The sequence below is a fragment of the Pinus tabuliformis genome, chromosome 2_2 (genome assembly GCF_031772625.1).
Source record: "Pinus tabuliformis cultivar Carrire ecotype Pingquan chromosome 2_2, CPIR1, whole genome shotgun sequence".
Classification (NCBI taxonomy): Eukaryota; Viridiplantae; Streptophyta; class Pinopsida; order Pinales; family Pinaceae; genus Pinus; species Pinus tabuliformis.
This window is the reverse complement of record NC_142300.1, coordinates 456,214,158-456,234,924: the sequence shown is the minus strand read 5'-3', so window position 1 is coordinate 456,234,924 and position 20,767 is coordinate 456,214,158.

The window sequence follows — 20,767 nt, the reverse complement described above, 5'->3', positions numbered from 1 at the left end:
ATAGATTCACCATCTCTGGTCAAGAGGGTACCCTCTGGTGGCATGCACACAGTTCATGGCTTCGGGCTACTGTCTATGGAGCCTTGATCATCTATCCAAGGCCGGGCGGCGGGAACCAATTATCCATTTACCTGGCCCGATCGCGAGATTCCTATTGTTCTACGGCAACTATCTTCTGGAGGTCAAGGTACTTTTCACGTGCCAAGCGGTATTATTGCGATTGCAAATATGCATGGCTTATCTTTTGGAGTTGGGATATTATTTGATACAACAATTAGCACAATTTATTGAGTTTGGGCCGTAAAGCAATAGGATGTCTACATATGGAGTTACTTCTGCAGTGGTACGTTACAACTATTATATTTTCTATGTTCTTTGAACAGTTTTTTCTGTTGCTTGATTCACTTTCAAGTCCTAATGGAATGGAAATATTTAAACCCCGTTTCCATTCACAGGAGAATGGTGGAATAGGAATCCTATCGACGTTGTGAACCAAGCTACGAGAACAGGAGCTGCCCCAAACGTTTCAGATGCTTTTACTATCAATGGACAACCAGGAGCCCTATCAGCATCATCATCATCATCCTGCATAACAAAAGCATTTGGACCATACCATCCATATACCAAAAGAAATACACTACAGCCCCCAAACTAATATCATGTCGTCTTTTGGCCGTAAAACTTCCTATGCATGCGTACTACAAATAATTTCTCATGCTACTGAAAAAAAAGGAATTTTCTGCTGCCAAAGCCTTTTTGCAAGATCTTGACCAAAGAAATACAAGATCCTTGAACTAACACATGACACATCCTATGACCGGCGGATCAACATGGACCCAAATAATTGAACATGTGATTACAGAGCTTCATAAGCACAATACATGGCTATAATAAAATTTATAGCTGTGATAATGATATCTATGTCCCTCATCAACACATTCTCGTTAAATAATTCATCAGACCAGACATAATTCATTTCTTGACAGAGCTTGTCTTCTAGTCATGACCGAAACAACACGGACAACCTCATTAACAAGAAACGAACTCAAGACTTCTCATCACAACAACCAACTCAGCTCAAAATAAAATATCATTGTCATGCATGCAACTCAATTATCAGCAAACTCTATTATAACAGTTTACAAGACAAAGAAAATTTGTTACTTTACCCTACTCAATGTCATGAACCATTCCTTCATTGGTATTTCTCCAACATCTATCACCCAACAACATTTAGTAAACCAATAATTGGTTGCATTATGTAAAGTTTGAATAGTTTTCTTGTGCCTCCCTTTTTTAATTATTTATTCTATTTTTTAAATTTATCTGGTTTTTATTATTATTATTATTAAGAAGAAATAACCCATAATAGACGTTGCAATTGTGAAAACCATAGCAGACTTTGGCATGTTTACAGACTTCCTCAGCATTGCAATAAAAGGAATTGTAGAATGAATAGCAATAAAAGGAATTGTAGAATGAATAGCAATAAACCATGCTGGTGAAAACTTCTTTGTGAGTTCCCTCCAGACACCTAATGGGACATTAACGGCCATCCCTAGAATCCCGAAGTAGATGCATATTCATATGTCTATAGCAGATTTCTCTTGATTTGATTGAAGCTTCTAGTACATCTAATAGACTGTTCTGTCGGCAACGACTGCTGAAGATTAAAAAGGTTTTATTTATCCCCAGATAATTTTACTGAACTAGAGTGTGGTGTTGAAGAATATCAAGTAGTAAGTGTCATGCATTTCTTCCACATTGTCATATTTTAACCAGTTGAAGAATTACTTACACTAATTTCATAATAACCATATCTTTGTCCTGAACTATGGTCACACCATTTTACCTGCACACCTTCTTGTAAATATGCATTCACGTCTCTGGTTGTTAACAAAGACTTGTTTCGTTTTTCCCAGTCACAAGTGAGATGACTGAGTGTTGCGGCAGTCATCATGTCAGGCTTCTAGAATTGTGGGTCGGGCCACAACGCCAACGACAAATAGACGTCCAGAAAACCCTTAGTGTGAAATTCCTAATATAGTTTGTAAGCAAGAACAGCCTTAGATACTTTGGGACTCTGTACTCTCTGCCAAAGTTTAATAAGCTTGCTAAATTTTATTCTAGTTTTGAAGCAATAAAAAACTTCGGAAAATATATGGAGAAAACTACATCATCTCTTTTTATTTAAACGAAGCGCAGAATTTGCAAAGAAAAGAAATTAAGGCCGGAATAGAGGAAGACAACCTGCACATTGTGATTTGATGAAATCACTGCAAAGCGTTGGGTTGACTGACCAAATGTTATCAGCCTAGAATCATACAACATGGCTGAGTGAATTCAAGGATCGAGTGAACTTACCTTGGAGCTGAGGGCCAAAAACGAGGCATCAAGACTTTTGGTAAAGTTAAGGCACTTTGGCATGGAGTTAAAACTCTTTGCATTTTAATTGAGTTCAAATTCCTTCACAAAAGGATCTGCTTTCTCCATGTCTTGCACACCTATATAAAGAACACACTACAAACCAAACTATGCACAAACAAACCATACATTTACATTTTGGAGGCTATTAAAAAAAATCAATTGTACAGAAATTCTAGCCATTTCTCGCTAATCCATGTAAGAGGATCTTTGTTTCCATCTTGCTTTGCTTCGCGCATACTGATCACTTTTTCAACTTTTGCAGATTCTTTTTTCTTTGATGGATTGCGCACAACTTTTCTCCAAACTTGAGGACCATTATATGGTTGACGATTATGTGGTTGAATCCTTTTGCATTTATCAAACATCTATTTATGTTTCTTTACATGAATAGATGGATATATTTTTCATGGTTTACCTTTTCTTGCCCCCATTTTTCCACCATAAGCTTTATATTTCCAAAAATTTTCAAAAAAGTGATTATCCTTTCCACATAAAGTACAAAATATCACACATTTGGAAGAACCATCAGAACTATACTTGGGAAACTTCTTAGCTAAACTACTATTTTCTGAATTTGAATTACTTCTCCCATTCATTCTCTTGTTACCTTTTCGTACTTGAAGCCATTCTGGTTTCAATTCTGGATGCAAATCCCAACAACGTGCCTTATTATGCCCTCCTTTCTAGCAAAAATAACATGATATCAAATAGTTTCTACTGTTATGTTTTGATGTACCTTTACTGGAGGAGTATTTTTTAACATTCTCCCATTTCACCATAGCCCAGACCTTTGAAGCCATATCTCTCCTTTACTTCAACTGGATAGATAATTCCCTCGCCATTTAATCCAAGGTCTCCTCCTTTGTATCCCATTTTGGTCAAATATTTCATACCTACACCCTTGGTATGTTTCTCGAAGGCTACAAAAGAACTTAAACCATTATTTTTAGGTAATGAGATTGAATGTAAATGATTATCGCTTACCTCATTTTTAGATTGAGAACAAACATGCTCATATAATATTTTCTGATTCTTGAGGTATCCTCCTTGGCTTTGGATAGTTCTTCTTTCATCTCATTTGAATTTGTTGCTAATGAAAGACACAAAACATCACTCTCATCGTGTCGAAAAAATGTACATATTTTGTCACCTTCTATCTTTCGTGTATTTGATTCCTATTGCTGCTTAGCCAACAACTCCTCATTATCTTGTAGCTCAAGTTGTAATTCTTGTATAATTCCTATGAGGAATTCTCCATGATTCTTCAATAGTTGTTTCTCCTCTTCCTATTAAGTTTCCTTAGGGGTATATTTTTCTTTTATTTGATAATTGCATTTCTTCATTAACACATTAAATTCACCCCATATCATCATAAAATTATTTAGATATACTTCATTATTCAGAAACATATGCAACTATGTAGAAAAACAATATCATCATCATCAATGCAGTGGAAAATAAAGAAACAATAGAAGAAAATAATTCACACACAGAGACACCAGGATTGGTCGGAGACCAGGGAAAAACCCACTATGGGGAAATCCCTTTCAAATTCTTCTTCTTATTAGATTGTCATTGAATGTTTTAGAAAAAGAGAGTAAAATAATCCATATCTTCATCCATATAACTATCCAGCAAAAAATCAACTAAAATATTATCCATGAGATGAACCCAACCATGCCAATACTCAAAACCCTGATTTAGAAGCCTGTAATGAATTGTCACTGTTTGCGGCCAAATTCTGAAAACTAGAGTCAACGAGCAAAAACTTTGGAAAACCAAAATTTCAACCTGTAGGTAATAGTTGCATGGACGAGGAGTTATGTGAGCAACTGAAAGGTTCTAGTCTCTCTCTTGATCTTGTAAGCCAGCAACTGTAGCTGAAAGTGTCTTTTTCCAAGCCAACGATTGCAACCCAGAAACCATAGTTTCCAGTGCCATGGAGGATGAGTTGTGTGAGAAAATAAAAAGATTCAATCTCATGGATGAGCTATCTAGTGAACAACTGTAGTCAATATCTCTCGATGTCATGCTTGTGGCTGAGGCCCAAAACCCTAAAACAGAGATGCGAGCTTCAGACCCTACAATTTCACCTTCGAGTGAACCCATTCCTCTGTGGATCTACCTCAAATCTTTTCAAACCAAAAAATAAAGATAATAGAATAATGATCCATGATGATGTCCAAGCTAGGTTGAGGTCACTTGTATTTATAGCCTTCCAAGGGTGTCCAATTTGCTTTAGGGCCGACCTAGTCAAATATGCACATGTGTGCTTATAATTCTAAAATACACTTTCCCTTGTCCAAATTTAATGATCTTTAGTTCGATTTTTGTCCCCTTGAAAAAAGGAATTTAATGCAATCATAATCTCCATCAAATTAGATGTACAAAGTGTAATTTGGCCCTAGTTTCCAATTTTAACACTCCCTCTCAACTAGGGGAATGTCCACCTGCATCATGTCATGTGTATCTTGTCATCAAATCATATCCAATCTCAAGAATCTCATCATAATGTATCATCACTATTCATCTCGATTAATCTATCGATTATTCATGATTATCTCTTTATTGTCCCTACTTATATGCTTAAATTTTTTGAATCTAAAAGGAGAATAATTTGATATCGAAGGGGAGCCTAAGATACCACCCTCTATTTATCACGAAGACACTGCTACCTCTTGAAATCACTACCAACAGGGATCCCAAATACTACCACCTAGGAAAGATCAGTGGGTAGCCAAATCTACAATCTGCATCAACATCAGAGAGCACATCTCAACTTGGAATCTCATGGGGGATTTAAACATCTACGACCCCATATTGAGAAATAGATAATATAGGGGAGCACATCCCAACCCATCACATAGCCTTTTGATCTTCCATGAAATGACCCTCAAGAGTGATGTGGAAGAACACTTACATCACAATCTGAGCTTGGACTAGTACTTGAATTACCAAAAGGTAAGGATCACATTCCCCATGCCTCATCAACCCGTCGGCAAAACGGGGAGGGACAATACTAACAAGCCTGACTTGTGGTTATGATGCCAACTAGGGGATACTCTACAAATAACAAGCTATGGAAGCAACATCTCCAACCCTCTGGGTAACATATAGGGGTGATACCCTATTTTCCAGAGATCCCTCAACCCTAGGAGCCCTCCATCTCAATTCCACACCCTGGGAGCTCAAATAGGGGGGAAGAGTTGGCTCAATGTTCTCGATCAGTGATGCTCTCTGTAGATAAACAACATATCATCGTGCTCATATCTGGTAATCATCATGTCTCAATAACAGTTATTTTTTATTCATACAAGACATCAAATCAAATATCATATTAGAACAATATATATATATATATATATATATATATATATATATATATATATATATATATAGATATCACAAAAAGGATACCATAGTCATCCTCCCTCTCATGGAGGTGCAAACCACAAGCCTAATCTTGTCTCGTACAACAACATTGTCTTAATATATGAAGGTATCTCATTCCCGACTAAAACATGATTCTCTACCAATCAGATCCACTCATTATTATCACAATGTATCCTTGTCATATTCAAAACTTGCCCAAACAACTTTCTAAGGATCTTTTTCATCTTGCCTCACAATTGGTCATGTCAGCAACATTATACTCAACCTCGTTCATGCTTAAAGCTACGAGCTTCTCATCCAAAAAATCATGGCAGATCTCATACTAAGGTAGCACATAGATGTGATTATATCATCATATCACGATCCAAATCAACATCAATACATCAAGGCAGTCTCATATCACAGAAATAATGTCTCAGACTAAAAATAGATCATCACATGCAAATATCATGAAGGATGCCTAGTGACAACTCAATGTGTATGAAGTGGCTCAATCACGAATTAACTCGAGTTCTACGCACTATATATATATATATATATATATATATATATATATATATATATATATATATATATATATATATATATATTGTTGGTTGCCAAGTCAATTTCAACAATATCTATTCACAACTTTTTGAAATTCAATCAGAGTGTCCAAGGATTTGCATTTCCACTTTCCAAAAATTCTTTAATAGCTTCACAACATAGATTTTATTTTCCCAACTTCAAGATGTAATTCATCATGCCATGAATCTTTATTTCAAACTTCAGGGGCCATCTCCCTCTTACTTTGATCATTAGAGGCCCATTAACTATCAGGAATAGACCATTAGTATATATATAAACAAAATTGAAGTCATATATTGGACCACTTTTTGAAGTAGAGGTTTGGATCGACACATCTTCTTGGCTTCACCGGGTAATTTTCAATGTAGACATACCGGGCTAGGGGAGATTTCTTCATTCACTTATTTCTACAAACATAACACTTTACCAAACCAATATTCTCAGCCTTACATAAATCAATATTGTGCAATCAAATCAACTAAGTAAGCTTATCAAATTTTACATTGTAGATCAAAACTAATATAAAAATCATCAATATCATTGTATCAAATTCTTTAGAGAAGGTGATAGGTTGAGCTTTCATCTTTTATGATGCCAACAAGATGTCATTTACCAAGCAATATCAAACTTCATCAAGTCATCCCCATGATCATAATATAAATCATTTCTGTCACTAGATGCAAATGCATGCGCTAAGGATAAGTCATGTAGGTTCCATCCATTTATTGTGAGATTACTTCATACTAAATCACAATTGTCAATACTTCAAGAAATGTGTCAATGCTAATGATGTCAACATAGAATATTTATTGAACACCAATATAAGTCACTAAAATTCACCATACCCATATAAAATTGTTGTCAAGGAAAATCGTTAGTCGTCAAATCAAATCAGTGGTCATTAGGTAAAAACCCAAATTCATTATCGCAGTGATATGTATAACCCAAAAAATATCTCAACATCAAGTCAAAGTTATAAATCATTATCAAGCATCATGTGAAAACTCCAAACACTACTTATCTATATCAATCATCCAAATGGTTAAATCATAATAACATATTTATATGCATATTTTGGTCCCTTGGAAACACAAGTTTAGTCAAATCATTCAAATTCTCTATAGTAAGTCAAATATTCAAACTTCCCTTCTCATAAAACTTTATGTTTTCTGCTTCATGTCTGTATGATTGTTATCCTTCAGGTCAACTTCTGATTTCATGAACAAAGCTTCACTTTTGTGTCCTACAAGCATAACCACACACATAGGCCTTCCTCCACGTGGTTGAGAGGCTAAAGTCCCACCCTTAGGCTTGCTTCCATGTGGTTGAGGTTTATAGTAGGGAAAAATCTTTCTTCTTAGACTAGAACTTTGTATATCATATATTTGTCTATTCATATCCATGAATAATACTTCAACAATAAATAATATACATATAATGCAAATGATAATGGGTGTAGGGATCTTATGGAGAGTTTATTCCTCTTGATGAGTATTCCCTTCAGCCATAAGTCATCAATTTGTCTATAATACTGTCATGCATCAGCAGAATAGTTAGATCATAAAGTTAGTTATATCATGTTCTAAGACAAATGTCCATCATGTTCATAACATGTCAGCATCAACTACTTCATCATCACATTTGAACATGACATCAAATTTTCATCAAGGGATAAAGGCATATGATTAGGGCAGCTGATAGGTGTAACATCATACTTAAATATCATGACCACAATATCACTTTCATCACATTAATTAATCCATCAAGTTAGGTAATTCAATTTTACCATATGCCATAATTACTAAGCACATCAAAACATAATCATAGTCAACAAAATATCCTAAATATCAATCTCATTGTTACACTTCTATCATAATGGCTACCATGCTTTTCACAAACATTATCAATAGTATCAAGTTACCATCTATTAGAATCAAGGTGCCATACTTATTTATGGGATCCATATATCTGGTGTGATAGAAAACATCAAGTATATTACACTTGTTCACTACCAAGTGCATCATTTCATGACAAGTACCATGAATCCAAATCACTTTCATATGCATGAATGAGCCATTTTTGAAAGTGACATTCCCATCATACCTTATGGCTTATCTTGCCATCAATATTGGTGTTAAAACATAACATTGAAACAATACCATATGTACCTTATAGTATTTAAATACTTGCGCACCTTCTTTTTTTCATATGCAGTTGTATTGGCTTGACTTATTTTCATCAAGTGCCTCTTTCCCTTTTCCAAATCTAGTTCTTTTCTTCCTACACTAGCCATGATCCTCAAGAAGGATCCACTTATCACAACTCATCAGGAGGTTAGAAGTATCCAAATGCTCAAGTATACATGCACAATGTAATAATAAAAAGAATAATAAGATCCATAAGTCTAAACAAAAGTAAGGATATAATGGAGCATCATAAATATGAAAGTACTTATCTTCAATGAGAGGTGATCATTTCCCTCTTGAACCAACATTCAAGAGACATCATAGTCCATTGTCTAGTTGTTTCCTTTAACATATATTCATCAACTTCATTAGTAACCAGGCCTAATAAAAACTATCCCATCTAAGGCTTCATCAAATCTGTCACAAGTTATTGAGCATATTCACATTGACCATGCTAAGGTTTCTATATTTCATATGCCATAAACCAAGGTTTCTCTCAAACCCTAACCTCATATTATCCATTGAACCCTAATAACCAAATTTCCTAGGGTTTCCTTCAAACCCGAGAATTATTTTAGGTCTCCTCCATCCTCATTTGCATCCTTCAATGGTGTCATCATAGGGGTGATCTCCATAGATTTTCTTCAGTCCACCTCTGATACCATGTTAATTTTTCTTAGGGATATATTTTTCTTTACTTTGATAATTGCATTTCTTCATTAACACATTAAATTCATCCCATAACATCATAACATAATTCAGATTTACATCATTATTAAACAACATATGCAACTATGTAGAAAGAACAATATCATCATCATCAATGCAGTGGAATATAAAGGAACAAAAAAATAAAATCATTCACACATAGAGACACCGAGAATGGTCAGATACCAGGACAAACCCCGCTATGGGGAAAACCCTTTCAAATTCTTCTTCTTATTAGATTGTTATTGAATGATTCAGAAAAAGAGAGTACAATGATCCACATCTTCATCCATACAACTATCCAACAAAAAATCAACTAAACAATTATCCATGAGATGAAACCAACCATGCCAATACTCAAAACCATGATTTAGAAGCTCGTACTGAACTGTCATTATTTGCGGTCAACTGTCAAACACTGTGGTCAATGACCAAAAAATTCGTACAACCAAAATTTCAACCTTTAGGTCCTAGTCGCATGTAGTATGAGTTATGCGAGCAATTGAAATATTATAGTATCTCCCTTGAGCCTGTAATGCAGCTACTATAGCCGAAAGTGTCTTTTGTCAAGCTAGCGACTGCAACCCTCAAACCCTAGTTTCTAGTTGCACGGAGGACGAGTTGTGAGAGCGTCTAAAAATATTCATTCACACAGATGAGTCAGCTAGAGAGCGACTGCAGTCAATATATCTTTATGTCATGCCCGGGACTAAGGCCCAAAACCCTAAAATAGAGATGCGACCTTCCGAACTTGCAATGTCACTATTGGTGCATATATATGGTGATGTTCGTTGACCATCACCAAAAGCTGCATTTCCAGAAGTATAGGTGTTGTGGTGACATTCAAGGTCCATTGTGAATAATGACTATAATGACAGACAATGATCATCACCATTTCATATCAACAACAACAATTTATAGTTACAGAACTTTGAGGGTTGTCACTATTGATGCGTATATATGGTGGCGTTCGTTGACCATCACCATTTCATATTTTTGGCGAGGGTCGAAAAACGTCATAAAATCTCATTGGTGATGGTCAAAAGAGCCTCTGTCACCAAAAATTAATCATCTCCATTCCATATGGGTGTTAGGGCATGATGGAATCGAACCACCAACCTCCTGCTTGTAAAGAAGGTTCTCTTCCATTGAGCTAGCACCCTTTAAAGAATTATACTTTAAAAAATTAGACCTTGAAACTTCATAAATTGTAAATTCTACAAATTTCAATAAATTAAAGTCTCGACAAAATTTTACTAAACAAACAAAGCAACATTGAAGCTACAGGTCCCTACATAATTGTTATTGAAGTTATGAAAAGTGGGTGGAGAGAAAAATAGTTATGTATAAGAGAATCAATATGTTCATTTGAATACTCAATTAGAAGTGAAACTTTGAAGACATTTATAACCTATAAATGACCTATAACTAGCAAATGCACCAAATATTGCAAAGGAAATGTCATAAGTGGATAGCATATGGAAAAAGAGGAGGTAGAGACTTGGAACCCTTGTACATCTTGGCATGCCTTAGCACTTGGCACATCTTAGCTTGTTTGACATGTCTTCATACTATTTGGCACATGCTAGCATGCCCTAGCATTCCCTAACACACCTTGGCAGTCATGAGCTCACAACTAGCATTACATTTTTCCATGACTTGGGAACCTTATATTCACTAGAACACCTTGGCACTCCCTACTTGTCATGCCCTTTATTGTCCTCCACAATGCCCCAAGTTGATGAGATGATTGATGGAGGTAACCATAAACCAGGATTTTAGTTTGGTAACTAGCCCTACCAAACCAGAAAGGGCTGTCTCTATGAAATCACAGCCAAGAGATGACTAGAATGAAAAGGATTTTAGGCTAGATAGCTAGGCTCACGTGGGTTTTTTGAAAATTTAGGGACTTGGAACTCTATCCACCGGTGTCTTGTCTGGCAGGGACTTTGTCAAGGAGGTAGGGACTTGGAACTATGTCTAGGATAAAGCACCTAACATGCATGAAAGAAGCTCCCTAGAATAGAGTACCTCCTACCTAGAAGAGTCTCCCTTGCTCAAAATATAGAACCCTTCTCTAGTATACTTTTAGAGTTTGACTTAGATGCTCACTTTTATAGTTTGATCTCTTTCTTCTTTTTCTATTTATTTTGATGCTCTCCTTTGATGCTGGAGATATTTCTTCAAAAAGGCACAAGTGGAAATTTTTCTACAAGTCCAAATACAAACACAAACCATAAAGCATCCATTTTTCTTTGACCGTGCAATTTTTCCACAACATCTGCAAGAAACAAGACAAAACATGTCGCGTAGGACCACAATCAACCAATTAGAAGCCCATAAAGTCTTGAAATAACTTGTATAAACCACAACTTTGTAAGAAATTTCAAAATAATTTAGAGCACAAGAGTCAGCAAGTTCAAGAAACCTTTATGTTGAAGACATATTAAGCACAATAATCATCTATCTCTAAAGAATTAAATAATCAACCAACTAGTAAACAAAACTTTCTGTTGAAGGCATATTAAACATAATAATCATTTATGTCTGAAGAATTAAATCATTAGCCAACTAGTAAACAAACCTTTCTACTGAAGGAATACTAACCATAATAATCATTTGTCTGAAGGATGAAATCATCAGACAAAGAGTATTTCTACATAAAAGTACACATCAACCTATAAACAATTGAACAAGGATAGAAACCTTTGCACGCTTGACAAGGAGTAGATTAACATTCATTTGATCTCAGCAATTAGATCCATAGTTTGAAAAAAGATTTGTGTGGTTTTGGACAACTAGCCTTGAGTCATTGACATACCTTTAATAGTGTCCTTTAATTCATATATAAAGACTGAAACTTCAGTGACCTCTATCAATCTGTTGCTTAAGATAAATAACTTTCAAAATTTTATGACTTATCCTTTCAGATTTTAGATATCTTTACTTCATTTTTTACTTGAGATATTCTTCTTTTGACACTTTGTTACACACTATGTTACATTGACAATTCCCGCTCTATGAAATCTATTTATAAAAGTATTGTGTGCCATAGCAATTTATTTGACTATAAGTAGCTCAATTGGTTTGTTCCAAAGTGACACACTGAGGATGTGATTGTACATACATTTTGAAGTCACATGGAGACAGGGAATTCGTTTTGGATTGAGTAATTTAGTTATTATTGTTATAATTTAACCACATGGTCTGTACATAGTTTGGCACCTGTTTTCTTAATTTTTTCCCTTTCATATCGTCTAGTTTCATTTACATTTTTGTAGATTTGTGTTCAAATATTTACACCAATGTTATATCGCAGTTCCTTCACCATCAAATAGCATGTGGTAAACTGAAAGACTGAAACATGAACAACTAACTTTTTATAAGTAAATCTCTAACTATAAGTAGGGGAATATAATTTAAAAAAATAGGGACACTATAAGAAATAAATATGTAGTGATGAACTCTTAGATACCTCTATCCTCCAAATGTGGCTCATTTGTTGGTTGAGTGAAAGGTGTTGAGTTGATGGGAACAAAGAACTATTTGATCCCCTTCGTGAGAGTTAATTCCCACTATTGTTGGTAGTTTCCCTGCTACATGTAATTGGAAATTATTAATGGTGAGAGAAGCTCTAGAGGGTTTTCCTGATTTGCATTTTGGCTTTGCATACATGGAAAAGTAGTGTGAATATTCTTGTGCAGATTTCAGGTTTGGAAATTTGCTTTAAGTTGCATTCTTCTCAGTTGCATTTTCTTAGCATGGCAGATGGAAAAAGTTGCAAGGGTTGTTCTGAGAAATGTTTGAGAACCCATTATAACAAGCACGGCTCATCATTTTTCAAGGTCATAACAAGGAAAATCGAGGTCTTTATAGTCAAGAAACAAGACTAGAAGTACCTTCCAAGCTACAAAACTCAACATGCATTACATATTTTAGTCTGGGGCTGGATTTGTTTTATGGTGAAAAGCTAGGAGGATGAGAACCTACTTCTCAAGCAAGATTGGATGTGGGGAGCCCTCCAGACTATGCCTAAAAAGTGGAAACTAGGTTTTGACCCAAAGGAGGAACAAACATATTTGCAATAGATTCAAGCTCCCTTTAGAGCTGTGAAGGAATTCAGAAATTTGGAAGGGTCAGTAATGCTATAGGTCAATTCTATCTCCTTGGAGAAAATTTCCAGTTTCAAAGATATGAGAGTGGTTAAAATGCTGGCAGAAACTGATCTTCATGAAAATACTGAGATTTCCTACAGATAGTGATATTTCCTAAGCAAAATGGATTTTAAACTAGAAGTTGGACTTCTGAACAGTGAAAAGTCCCATTTCATTGAGTTGTATCTCATACAATTATGTGGGAATATTGTAGAGAGAGTAAAAAGTATGAATGGTGGTGTCTACAGTTTCTAATTTGGAGGCCAGTTTGAAGTCTAGACAAGGTAGAAGAAAAAGGATAGGCAAATCTCAAGACTGTTGATTCAAATGTTGTTCCAAATTCCAGCTTTGGAAGGTTATAATTGCTCGTCTGAGGTATGTGGTCCTAAAGTGTTTTTAAGGAACACATGATTTTCCTGTGACTTTTCAAGGTGGGTCCCCTTTTATCAATTCCTCATGCTATCTAATAGTACTAAGAGAATCCCCTTCCATTATTGGGTGTTCCAAAATTGTTTGTAATGTTAAGGAAGGTTTAGGGGACTTTAAGCCCCCCCACTGGAATTTGGGTCCATCTTTTGTTTTAGGTAAATGTGGCATTCTCTTCATTCTAGTTATCCATTATTTAGACCATGCAATCTAGTATTCAGAAGCTTCATCAAATGATGTAGGGATTCATTCTTTGTCCTATTCGGGTGGTCGGCCAGTTAAATAGGCCTCACAAACTAAAGGTGGCGAGATGTTCAAGTCATCTTGCCATCCAAGGTCAAAGAAAGAATGTTGTGGGTGATTTTGGGGTTTGGAAGGGGGTTTAGCACTTGATCAGGATCACCATCAAGTCTGCATTGGAATAAACTCTAATAACTCTACATAAAAGTCATGGTTTCAAAAAAAGAGGAGGGAAAGGACGTGGTTGAAAATCAGTGGGGCCCTTGCAGCAAGAAAGTTGATTGATGTAGAACCAACTAAATAAGCACCTACCTGGAGAAATAACTAAAAAGGCAGAAGTGGAATTTCAAAAAGGCTAGATAAATCCTTTGTTACTACTCAGTTGATGTTAAATTTAGAGAGTGAGATCATAAATTGTTTAGGGAAGCTCGCCCAATATTGCTGCAAATTGAATCAGAGAGTAAGAAGCATCCAACCCCCTTTAATTTTAATCACTTACTGGCTAAATAAAAAGTATTCCAAGGCTGTGGTCATAAAGAATTGAAGACATTACGATAGTAACAGTGAGGACAGAGACATGAAGCAGTTCATAGACAATCTGAAAAGGGTAAAAGGTGAAGTTGTAGATTGAGCTCAAAGCTTTGTTCAAAAATATTTAAAGGATGTCGAAAAATGAATTAAAACCTCTAATAATAATATAGTAGAGGTGTTTTTGAAAGATGAAATCAATCCTCTCAAAGAGTTGGAAGGGAAATCAAACCACCTTGCCAAAGAGGAAAAAGAAACTAAGCTAAAAAGGAGAACCATCTTGTTCTCTGAAAGTGACAGGAATGCTAAACTTTTTCAAAAGTACAAAAATCATACAAAAAACAAATATTATTTGGGTAAACAATAAGACAGATAGCTCTAGGGTTAATAAGTCTTTTAAGGAGATAGCTGAAGTGAGAAAGAAACATTTTAAAAGTCTAATGGCAGCAAATATTTGTGAAATCATGAAAATTATCAGGCTATTTTCCAGCATTATCAGTGATGAAATGAACATAGACTTGGAGGCAGAGGTGTCCAAAGAGGAGATAAAAGCAGTTTTAAACTCCAAAAAACTAAAAATCGTATACCCAATGGATGGACAGTTGAATTTCTGAAGAAGAATTTATGCTCCTTTATAATAGGCAAATCTATGCTGATGTGGGAACAATATATGAAAGAATACATACAATTAAAACTCACAAGATTCCTACTGTAGCAATGATGCTAGAACTTGCAAAGGCGTAAGACAAAATGAATTGGCTCTTTCTTAGACTGTTGCTGATTCAGCTGGGAACAAACTTGCAGATTGTAGAATGGTTAATGGGATGCCTTACTTCAGTTCCTTTTACAGTTCTAATCAATGGGTCCCCGAAAAGTTTCTTTAATGCATATTGAGGTTTGTGTCAAGGGTGCTCTCTATCACCATTTCTTTTCCTATTAGTGGTTGAAGGTGTATGTTGATCACGGATGCAAGGAGAAGAGGGACAGTTAAAGGAGTAAAAATTTCTGACTTTGAATATTCTCATCTATTTTTTGTTGATGATAGCATCACATCTAGGCTAGAATCACTAAGGGAGTGTTGGCTTAGTGGGGCCTGACCTAGGTTCAGAAGTGATTTAGCCAAGCAAATCCTGGTACTACTAGCCCTTTCAGCAACAGTCCACAGAGCGCGGACTGAGGTCTCACCTGAAGTAGTATGGGAGGGTGCTAGAACCAAGTTTCTGCACCCTGGGGATGTCTGATATGAGGTGATTGGAACGCGGTCCAACCTTCGCACTTACTATGCTACGCACACCAGCAGGTACCCCGTGCCTTGTGATATTGTCTTTGTTCAGTTCTAGCCACAACGCGACCCATGTTATTTACCCAAGTCTTCTTTAATTAGGCTCTTTTAGCTGATTACTTAGATTGATTTCATATATAAACATTCATACAAGTAACTATCAACTGCACGCAGTAAATAAAATGTGTAACAAAAAAATACAGATTCAAGAATAGATGCACAAAGTAAACTTCTCTTTATTAACTTTCAATCCCAATTACAGACTCGACTCCACCCTACGCACTCAGCTGCAGGGGTTCATGCACTCAGATGCGGACTCTTCTAGGCCTCTGCGCACTAAGCTACAGAGCCTCTTCCTACTACTACCACCCAGTACACTTCAGATCCAACTCTTAACCCCGAACCATGCCTTCACTATTCTATCTATTCTTACTTAGCTTAGCTATCTTTACACTTAGAGCCTCACTCTATTTATACAATCCCATGGTCCATGGACCATGGGTAGGCTGACACAACTTTACATTAAATTACAATATTTTAGGATAGACAACACTATGACCCATCCTAGACTTCACGCTCCATGCCCACAATTTGCGGAGTCTTACAATCTTATTGACCAAAACTTGGGCTTTGAGCCCAAAAACATGTTGTGGGGGATCCCATGCCCAACAAGCCCCCAACACAATCATCATGACTTGTCCTGAGTCACTCTGCTGGTGCGGTGATCTTGGCACGGAGCCCCTCCAACTGTGCCTATGTTGCGCGAAGGTCCATAGCGCACTCTTCTGTCGTTTGCTGGATCTCCTCTACTCTTTCGGCCAAATGCTCGCTGTCAAGGGAAAATTCCTGACTTAAGGTATGCATCACCTTCATCTGTGTGAGCTTTCCTTTGATATCGGTAGTGATGAGGAAGGCTTCATCAATCCAAGGCTACACATGCACTTTAAGTACTGCCTCTTTCTGTAGTGCGACATCCACCTGTTCCTTCAATGCCTTCGCCTGTTGTGGCTTCACCAGCCCTTGTGTTAGGGAAACTATCTGTGTCACTCCATGCACATTGTCATACTGCACTTGAACCTCCCACGCCTTTGCTTCCAGGCGCTGTATGGTGGGGTCCTCTTGTAAGGAAGTGAGGACCATGGAGGATTCTTCCAACATAGTCATACAGTCTGCACTTCCTGTCCTATTTCCTCCATCCATTTCTAGATAGCGCCAACACATTTTTCCCTAACTTCCGAGGGCGTGGATGACTATGCATTTAATCGTAGTTTGGCAATCTCAAGGTTGAGGTCAATTTGTATCCTCGTTGCTTCCTCCTTTGCCTCGTGGAATCCACTGGCCAATCTCTGAATTCCACTTCTACCGTAGTTCTACTGGAACAGTTCTATAAGCATCGTCCACCACTTGTGCCAGTCATTTTGCTTGCTCAATACCTGTAGCACATGGCCTTCTCTAGCACGGAGATCAGCTACGATCCCATCCTATAGTTGGTACAGGGTTTCTCGTGGAAGGGTAGCCAAGTTTACGCTCCACCCCTTATTCCTGCCCACCACAGCTCAATCAACTTCGTCTGTTGTCACTAACGCACCATCAGGGAACACGAAAGTGTTGGTCACGTGGGCGCGCAACATCTATTCTGTCTCTGATGTACCTGCTGCGGCATATGGGGCCATCATTCCTGTTTGAGGGGGTTGCACTTGTAGTCACTATAATTGCATTCGTAGCATCCCCAACATAGTGTTCTGCTCCACCATCACTTCTTGGAGCACGTCCTTAGTGACATCGCGAACTGTTTTGCCAATGCCAACAAGATCACCTTCTGTAAGCGTGATTGGGTCAATGGACATCTTAGATTCCTTCGACTTCTTTCTGGCGACCCATTTCTCAGGGACACGCAGTGGTTTTAATTATTGCATGGTAGTTTCTAGATCCACGCGCTATTCGTCCAGGTTGATGTCCTCAGCCTCCTGCCCTGTGGAAATTTCCTGGCCCCCCTCAACCTCTTTTATTGGTGTTGTTGTTGTTGTTTCTGCCATTTACACCACTGCTGTTGCATCGGTCATCTTCTGCTATGTGGCTACTTCTTGTTCCTGATGCCTCTTTTTGGCCAGTTACGCATTGTTCTTCCTTTGTTGGGCTGCAGCCTTGTCCATCATTCCTACCAAGTCTGGGATGCACCACTCCATAGGCCGTGTTTCCAATGTTGTGAAGATGGCGTCATCCGTAGCAATAAATGGAAGATTTGTCCATTCCTTCACTAGATCCTTTCGCACCTGGACATGAATGGTGTGCATGTCCGCTTTAAACTCTGCAAAGCTCTACAGAGTGGCATACAGTGTGGGAGACAATCATGGCTTTCTATTGATCCATATCCATATTCTCACCTCCATCAGGACCCAAAATAACTTGACCACGTGAATCCGCTTTGCGTCCTTCATGGCCCAGAGTGAAGCGTACTTCGCAGCCTCTAGAAGGTCCTAGTCGATAGGCAGAACTACCTATCAGTTGGTAGTTCGCCTACTACCATCACAATGGATAAGAGAAACCACGTGTAGTGGAAGATCTTACCCTGCTCTTGGGCCTCCTTGCACTTTATAAAAAATTCCTCACAAAGGAACTCAGCCTAATTGAATTGGACCCCCTTCGCGCACTATTCGGCCAGCGCAACTATAGGCGCTGGTACTTCATTGGCACGACACTTTCGCATTAATATGTTGGCCAGGAGCTAGGTGGCTACGCGCACACTTTTTTCCTTGATACTCGCAATTGTATAGCTGCACTTCTTCTTCTCCAGCTTGTACTTGGTTTTCATGGCTTCTGCGAGAGCCAAACTGCTGCTTTTACCAGCTATTTCTCCGGGGTCCCTTCCCTTACAGGGAAGCCAAAAAATCCTGTGAATAAGTTCTGTCGCGATGGGAATAGGCTCCTCCAGTCATAGATACCCATCATGCACCAGGCACAATAGCTTCCTGATGATGAAAATGGTGATGGGTGTGTAGTGAAAGTGGGGTATCGACTGTAGATGAAGTAACCTGACCTTCTCCACATCGTGCAACCATCTTCGCGGCTCCAACTTGATCAGTGAGCCCCAAAATTAAGTTTCATCAAGCTTTTCGTCGTCATGTGTGGGAATTTATCATTGTTTGCAATGTCCCAATCTTTAAATTTCATCATGGGCATGCGGCCTAGGACCGAGCCTTCAAATAGAATTCCATCTGGGAGGAGCGGGGTCTAGAGTGCACTCTTATCAGAATCCAACTCCTTGGGTACTTTTTCTTTCCCTTTCCACAGAGGGACATACTCAGGTAGTTTTTCTCTAGCGTGCACCGACTGGATGTCTTCTTCCATTTCTTCATCTACCTCTATCTCCTCTATGAAAGCCTGGAGGTCCTCCTTCTCATCATCCATCTCAAGGTTAACATTCTTGCCCTTGTCTTCCATAGAATGTTTACAAAACTACAAATTTCGTGGGGACATGCGCACTGATCCCACTGCTTGTGAATTCGCCTTGGGCCTCGGTGTCCAGGGTGATTTCGAAATTTCCGGTGCATCCCCACCTGCACTATAGGGCCCTGCGTGGCTTCCTCAGTGGTACTTTTGAAAAAACCAACACCTCTCTTGGTAGTTGTCATCTTGTTTGAGCTATCTATAGTTTTTCGTGACTTTGGAGGCTCAAACACCGCTTGGTGCTCAACACTGTGTCCTCTCTGTTAGTGTCGGTCTTGAAAGCCCTCCATTAGCGATCAAAGCTCTTTGCATTTGCATTCGTAGGTGTCTCATCAGTGTCAAATTTTGCATCCCGTTAGGCATATCATAACCCTGATGGAGGAGTTGGTCTATTTATACCCCTCTTGGCTTTGCTGGATCAGGTCATATCAGTCATTAAGCTTTTTCAAGATTGTCTTGTTTTGTCTTGAGGTCAAAGTCCTAGGTCTAGGGTTTTGGTCATTTATCTCTGCAAGGTCATGTCTTTGAAAATCCATGAGTACTCAGCAAGCCAGAGGGAGGTTTGCAAGTGTGTTTCTTCGATATTTTTATCTTGTACAGTGAATTTTCACCTTGGATTTAAAAACACTATTTTTAAAGCCAAGGTCATTTTCCGAGTTTTTGTAAATAAGTGATGAAATTTCAAAAGTCTTCAGTGGACAAAGTGCAACCCTGGTCCCCTTGCCAAGGTCCCTCAGATGATCTACCTGCAAAAGAATCAAGTCAAAGCACTCAATGAGTCAAATTCAGGATAAAGGAAACCAAAAGTCAGTGTTATAAAAGTGTCAAAGATAAACTTTAGAAAGTGGGTTTATGAATGAATTTTTTTTTTTAAATGAAACTTATAAAAGCCAAATTCCCTCCTTTCACTCTCATTGTGCATCCTAACACTTGCAAGAGAGGTTTGAGAGAGTGATTGAGAGAAAGGAGCAAAGACAGAGCGATCTCGGGCAGCAGAGAGGGGTGCGACCCGTCGAGCCAGGTGCGCAACCTGTTGGGTGCGCGCGACCCGTTAGAGGGTCTCCCACAGTTCAGAAAAACAACGGACGTGACCCGTCAGAGGGGCGCGACCCGTTGGGCGTGGTGCGCGACCCGTTGGACTGTTTTGCTGCAAACTCCAAACAAATTCCCTCAAATGCCCTCCAAGCTATCAAATTGTTCGAGGTAGGTGCTCTAAACATGGAATGGTTGCTGGTTATGAATGGTGGATGTCATGAACATGTTAAAATGATCAAAATTTTGCAAGTGAAACTCCTTTATATGGCTGCAATGTTAATGAGCAAACTATGCTAGGGTTTGTGTTGTTTCAAGCTATTTTTCCCTTTGGTTTGTTTCCCTCCTTTCCCTTTCACTCACACTTATATGTTCAT